The 6,742-nt window shown below is 38.8% G+C and overlaps 2 long non-coding RNA genes across 2 annotated transcripts; both read right to left on the reverse strand.

Moving 5' to 3' along the window:
• Positions 1–226: 226 nt before the first annotated feature.
• LOC111193196 (uncharacterized) lies at positions 227–1,800 on the reverse strand. The gene is made up of 2 exons (XR_002650326.2): positions 1,735–1,800; positions 227–1,363 (listed from the first exon to the last, which is right to left on the reverse strand). It is a non-coding gene; the product is annotated as an uncharacterized LOC111193196 (long non-coding RNA).
• A 2,930-nt stretch (positions 1,801–4,730) lies between these two features.
• LOC125781053 (uncharacterized) lies at positions 4,731–6,242 on the reverse strand. The gene is made up of 2 exons (XR_007424164.1): positions 5,855–6,242; positions 4,731–5,781 (listed from the first exon to the last, which is right to left on the reverse strand). It is a non-coding gene; the product is annotated as an uncharacterized LOC125781053 (long non-coding RNA).
• Positions 6,243–6,742: the final 500 nt, after the last annotated feature.

Here is a 6,742-nt window from a genome sequence, read left to right on the forward strand (position 1 = left end):
ACGACGATCTCCCATTTCGTTGGCTACTCCTGCTCTGGGCCACACCTGGGTCTCCAGCATCCATTTCTGCTTATGGCTTTGTCACGTTTTTTTCCCCCCTGCTTCCCGCCCTCTAATAATTTCTAGCTCTTAATTTTGGTGGACCGTGATTTGATCCTGCCAACTGCGCCAAATTTCTGTAACAGGTCTCACCTTTGTGCCCAATAGTAAAAACACACCACCAAGATTAAAATTAAATTATACAATTTATTTGAGCAATTTAATCAAATACTACACATAAAAAATACCATGTTCTTGTTCTGATATGGATGAGGGTTTTATAAAACAAAACATTTTGAATCATTGCACATGTGCACACTAAAAAATAAACCCACAAATATGTAAATTTAGTTCTTAAAAATTAACACAGCAACCCTAGTGCAAATCACAAGCAGCTATCATCACATCACTGAAATACATGTAGAAGAAAACTTGAGAGGAACAAAAACGTGACTCAGCCCTCTGTACATAACAGAAACAGAAAACATTATCAAGTTCATAAAATAAAATACATTGAACTTAAAGCATACTTTTACTTATCAAAAATATATTTAAAAAATATTAATAAAAAAAAAACTAATTACAAAAGGTGAGCTTACCCAGCGAAGGCTACTTTAAATCTTACTGGACATTACCTAGGACTTCAGCAATAGTTCAGAATTAACATCTATAACAATATACAAAATCATGTCAAAAACACCTTTAATCATTAATAAAACTTGATCTATTTAATACCCATTTCCTATTTAATACAAATATCCCAAACCAAATACCCAGAAAGGGCTACTCTAAATATCACAGCGGAGTATGAGGTCTCTTCTGAAGTTTAGGATCTGATACAAACATCTAATATAATAAAAAATATATAAACTTCACACATGCATCCACTTATTCCATTAAAACCACCTATACATAAATGGTAGTAGTTTGGTTGTGCTTACCCCTTAAAATAAACACCGCAAAAGCACCAAACTTCCAGCTCTTATTCCACCATGCTGCTGCCCTGATTTGATTTTAGAGCCTCATGGCTACAGGGATCACCACCCATAAAAGCAGGGGCTCCACACATGCCTCCCTCATTCGCTCACTCTTCTTCTTCTTCTTCTTGTCGTTTAATGGCGGTTGGCAAACCAGCGTATTTGGTGCATTACCGCCACCTCTGGACTGGAGTGTGGATCAGGAATAGCTAACAACCCTCAAAACACACAAAAAAAAAAATACATACATACACATACACATATGTAACCACACGCCCGGTTACGGCGCTCACTCTGCGTTGTGTTAAAGACAGGACCAAGACAGATGCTGCATCTTCATTTATTGTCTGCATAAGAGTTAAACAGAATTAACAGACAGTCAGTGTAGCAGCACTAGCCCCACAGCTCCGCCTCGCTCAGCAGGGTGGAGGGAAAAGGGGCCAGTGAATATTTTTTAACTTAGGGCAAAATGTATCAGAGCTATGCATTATTACAATATATATGTATAACATATGTAAGTAGAAAAATAATATATATATATATACGTATATACGTATATATACGTATATACGTATATATATATATATATATATATATATATATATATATATATATATATATATACACGTATATATGTATATATGTATATATATATGTATAATAAAACAAACAAAAATATATATACAATAAAATAAATAAACATAATTACAGTGCATACCTGCATTAGAGTTTCACAGTATTAACAGACATTCAGTGTAGCAGCACTAGCCCCACAGCTCCGCCTGTTGGATACAATCAGTAATTCAGCTCTATATGCTTTATCTATGCAAAATAAAATAAATATAATAGGTATGGGTGCTGTATAACAGTATTTATAGTGTAAAATGAAGTTATATCGAAAATTACATTGGTCTTTTAAACATGAGGGGATAGTTAGGCCACGTGCGTTAACTAGTTAAGGCAGCCTAGCTTCCTGTTGCTAACCTAGCTTCTAGTGTAAAACTTGTATAAGCTTAACATTTGTACAAAATACTAAACAATTTTAAAAAGTAACCACATCACAGAGGTATATTACTTATTAAAGTGCTAAACTGCCCTTAAACAAATAAAAAAAATAGATTTTAACTACTATAAAAATATAAATTTATTAGAGAACATGTAGAGGGACTACCTCACTCAGCAGGGTGGAGGGAAAAGGGGAGAATTTACTGCTGAGCTCCCGCTTTATACTAAAATTACCCAGTGTACCCTGTTGAAAAATCCCTGCGTTTTCAAAATTCAAGTCCTTCTGATATAAATCCCGTTATAAAATAAAAGTCTTTCTTTTAACTGCTATATAATAATAATTAAAAATAAAAATAAAAATAATAATAATTGCAAAAATTTAGTGAAACAATATTAATCCTGCTACACATACAAAAAAAATAAATAAATAAAAATAAAAGGATAAAATGATTTATCCGTTAAATCTTGTTAATTAATCCTGTGTTTTTTAGGAACCTGCAAAGGTGTTTAAAGCTCACATGACCTGTGCTCAACTGCATTAAACTCTGGAAGTTAAAAGACGCTTTTTCTTTCTGTAGTTGGCTGATAAGTAGTTGCCTGTCTGTCTGGTATTTCAGACAATGAATCAAAACATGTTCTACAGTCTCCTGGCTGTTGCTGCACTCACAGGTCCCATCAACATGCTTCTTCATCTTATAAAGTGTACTTCTGAGCTTTGTGTGACCAAACCTCATTCTGGAGAACACATCCTGCACCTTCTTCTCTCTGCTTGTGTTTCTAGGCCTCCCCACTTCATTCTAAATGGCATGGTACTGCCTCCCTGTCTCTCCATCATTCCATATGCGTTGCCATTTACCACAGGTCCTGACCTTGGCTACACTTTTGATCTCAGCCTGTATTGCATTTCAAGCTCAAAGCTGTCCTTCTTTGAGGCCTCCTTTGCTAGCTTGTCAGCCAACTCGTTGCCACTGACCCCTATGTGCGCTGGTACCCACATTCGCTCACTCACTTTCCACAGTAAATGAAAAGCACAGGGATCCCCACCGTTACATGCAGGGGCTTCACGTAAACACTTGCCTACCTGCTTCACCTGTGAGCTTCTCCCCCCTGCACCAACCCGTTCACTTAGTCACATATATATGAACTAGTTTGGGGACAAAAAAAATTATATATATATTTATTTTATTATTTTTATTTTTTTGTCCCCAAACTAGTTCATCCACACCCCTGGATTCACAGCGGAAAACACAGAGTCCTTCAGGTAAAATAACATCATAAATATGCATGTTATGTATCTTGCAAGGTAGCTGGTAGGTTGCAAGGTGTCTTGAAGGGCAGTTGCTCTAACCTGAAGAAAGGGCACCCCCCCAAAAAAAGTCTCTCTCTCTCTCCTGTATTCGTCTCTTTTCCGTGGGCATTTCGATTTTTTTGCATTAACACAACGTGCATGTGAATAATTCGAATAGTGTTTTATGTCCGTCCTTCATCTTGCTTGATAAAATGAAATGTTATCAGCTGCATGTAACTTAGTTTGGTTAGCCTCCCACAAAACAACCTGAGCGATGTAAAACGTTTACTGCAAGTTAGCTGGCTGTTGTTGTTTTTTTGCTACCTAAACGTGGCACATTAGGTGGCTGTGAGATTATTTAGGATCACTAAACGTCCTAAACTCGACAACATCGGATTTTAGAGAAGTTGATTGTGATCATGTCTTGTAATACTGTGAAGGCTACCTTCAGGGCAGTCGCTCTACTCCCACGGCATCTTCAAACTCCTGCTAGTCAGCTGAAGCGCCGCCCGGTCGCGTGCTGCGCTTCTTTTTTTCTAGTGAAGCGTGCTGCGTGTCCCCCGCTACGCCCACGCCCCTCCCTCTCAAGGTGTCTGAATCTGAATGATTGACTTTGAAAACTTTGTTTTACGATTCTTCAATCAAAATTACGAATTATAAAGAAAATCTTGTTGAAATATGAAACCATATTTACCTATATTATTTTTTCCCCTCCCTCCGAAGGGCAATATCAGCCAAGGACGGCAAAAGGGCAGTTGCACAAGCACATTGGGCCATAGCGTCTGCATGTCACTGCTTCCTAAATTATGTTAAAACAGCGTGCTAGTTGGCTAAACATCTATTGAAAGAGAGTAGACCTCCATTTTGAGATTCTAGTTTTTGCTATTTAACTACCACCAGCTTGCTAGGTTGAGAGATCTTGCCAAGGTTGCCAGCAGTCTTTTATGTGAAGCTATCCAAAAGGTCTTTGGAATTTATGAGGTTAGCAAACATTAGCTACAGTACTTGTAAGTCACACTATTTTGCCAAATGTTTATGTTATTTATACTGAGGGTAATTCAGTGACTATGTTTTTTTTAAACAGAAATGAATACCAGAGGAGGTGCTGTGAGCACTCATACCAGGGCAAGTCCTGCTGTAACTTTAATGACCAGAAAAACTAGCATACCACAGAAATATTATATAGATACATATACATATTTTAATTATAAAAGCTTGCCATGCAGGTGTGGCAAGTACAGTGCGGTATGGGGGTAGTTATTTATGCTCTTAAATGGATGAACCCAATAAATAACTAAATTGGTAGCCAACTACGCCACCTGGACAACCCAGGAATTAAAAGAATGACCCCAAAACCCAAGTTTTAATCTGCCAATTGAATTAAGGTCACACAGGTTCAAGTCACATGGTCTGAGACAGGGTTATACTTAAAAATATAACTTTTAATAAATATCAAATATTACAAAAAAACAAAACCAATAAATCAATAAATAAATACAAAAAGAAACACAACGAAAGAAACACAAACACCAAAAATCAAAAACAAAACCTGAACAGGGCTGGAGCACACTGTGACCAGTGCTAACTGCAGGTGAGAGGAGTCCCCACTACACAGCACACAAACACCACTAAGCACACCCAGTTAGACTTCAACACCTCAGCAGCCTGTCACCACTCCCAGCTCCTGTTCAGACACAAAAAAACCAAACAAATTAACTCAAATAAACAATTATACCAACACAACTAAACCATACACAGCCCGGCAACATAAAAATAAATAAATCACGCTTACTGACCATACAGGCTTTCCCTCCCGCAGCAGCGCGCAACTCAGGACCCAGGAAGTATAGTAACACACACACACACAGACACACACACACAGCGCGCTGAGTCACATGCAGCGCGCGTTCAGAAAAAAAAGCAAACCAGTCCGCTACAGCTCACCGGAGGCAGCATACACACCAGGACTGAGTCTGGACATACAAAACAATTAACACAAAATATAACAATAATAAGCAGAGGAAAAAATAGAAAAGAACCATAAAGCCCAAAAGAAAATACAAAAAAAAAACAATAGCACTAATGCAGGGGGAGGAGCCTCCGCGAAGAGGGGGACACAGGTGATCTCACACACACACGGGTAGAGCTGTATTGGACACTCCCCGTACTCCACCACCCCAGCTTCCTGCAAAACATTAGGACCACCCCGTAACATCAGAACTAGAAAATAACTAAATTTAAAATATACATAGGCGCTCACCCATACCCACCAAGGCTTCACTTCTCCACGGCAGACAGCGGGAAAGTCACAACACTTCTCGTAGCTTCACACTAAAGATATAAACCAGATTAACCCACTGAGGGTTTATTATAGCATCAAAGTCAGTGAAAGGAAATTATAACCTACCACAGACGGAAACCTTTGCACGTGGCATAAACCACCGGAGCAATCTCCTCACAAATGCCTCAGCACTGAAATGGAGCAGGAGAAACACTCAGCACCAGGATTAATCAGAGAAAACAGCGAAAAACCAACTGAGCCTACCGCACGCTTGTGAAAATTCCCAAGACAAAGGAGAGCATTCACCCAGCCACACCAAACGCCAAACTGCAGACCTCGCCCAGCAGCACGCCGAGGAAGGGGGGTGGGAACCACAGAGGGTGTGTCCCAGGTAACAGCCACCTGGCCTACATATAGTCCCAGGTCAGATTATTCAGCCAATGAACTAAAGGCAATCAACCCATATATTAGAATTAGGCACGCAGGAATTACACCACCCACAGCCGGCTGACAAAAAGGGAAAGATTTGCTGGATGTTTGTAAACAACCCACGTCAGTTAAAGTAGAAAAAGTAAGCAAATCACTAATATTTTAACACAGAGCTTTATTTAGCCCAAATGCTTACAGATTACCAGACAAAAACACCCATCCTGCCACACAGGATTTATCCATTTTTTGTATAATCATGTTGTTTGAAAGTACCCTGTTTGTATATTAGACCATTTAATCTATTTACATTATCACTAGCACCAACCGTGCAGCATGGGTTACAACTGCTCAAGCTCCAGCTCGAAGCTGGAGCTGATGGATGAGACCATCGCCATGCTGAAACATGACAAAAACTACCTCCAAGAAGAACTAAAAAGAAAGGACGACTTTGTGAGAGACTTGATGACAGGGACAAAGAACTTGCTGGATGCACAATCAGGTTCAGGTAATCACATTAGTGTTACCACAGAGTTACTTAAACTTTTTAAAATCATACTTTATTAATTACGATTGCTTAATTAATTAAAGAAGAAATCCGGTGTAAAATGGACTTTTGTGTAGTGAAACATGATAACGAGTACAAACTTTTATTGAATAGCTCACCTCCATTCTCCCCCAGCATTCCAAAATACAGCGCTTTTAGCCGATGTTCCCAACAGGCTT

The sequence above is a fragment of the Astyanax mexicanus genome, chromosome 14 (genome assembly GCF_023375975.1).
Source record: "Astyanax mexicanus isolate ESR-SI-001 chromosome 14, AstMex3_surface, whole genome shotgun sequence".
Taxonomy (NCBI): domain Eukaryota; kingdom Metazoa; phylum Chordata; class Actinopteri; order Characiformes; family Acestrorhamphidae; genus Astyanax; species Astyanax mexicanus.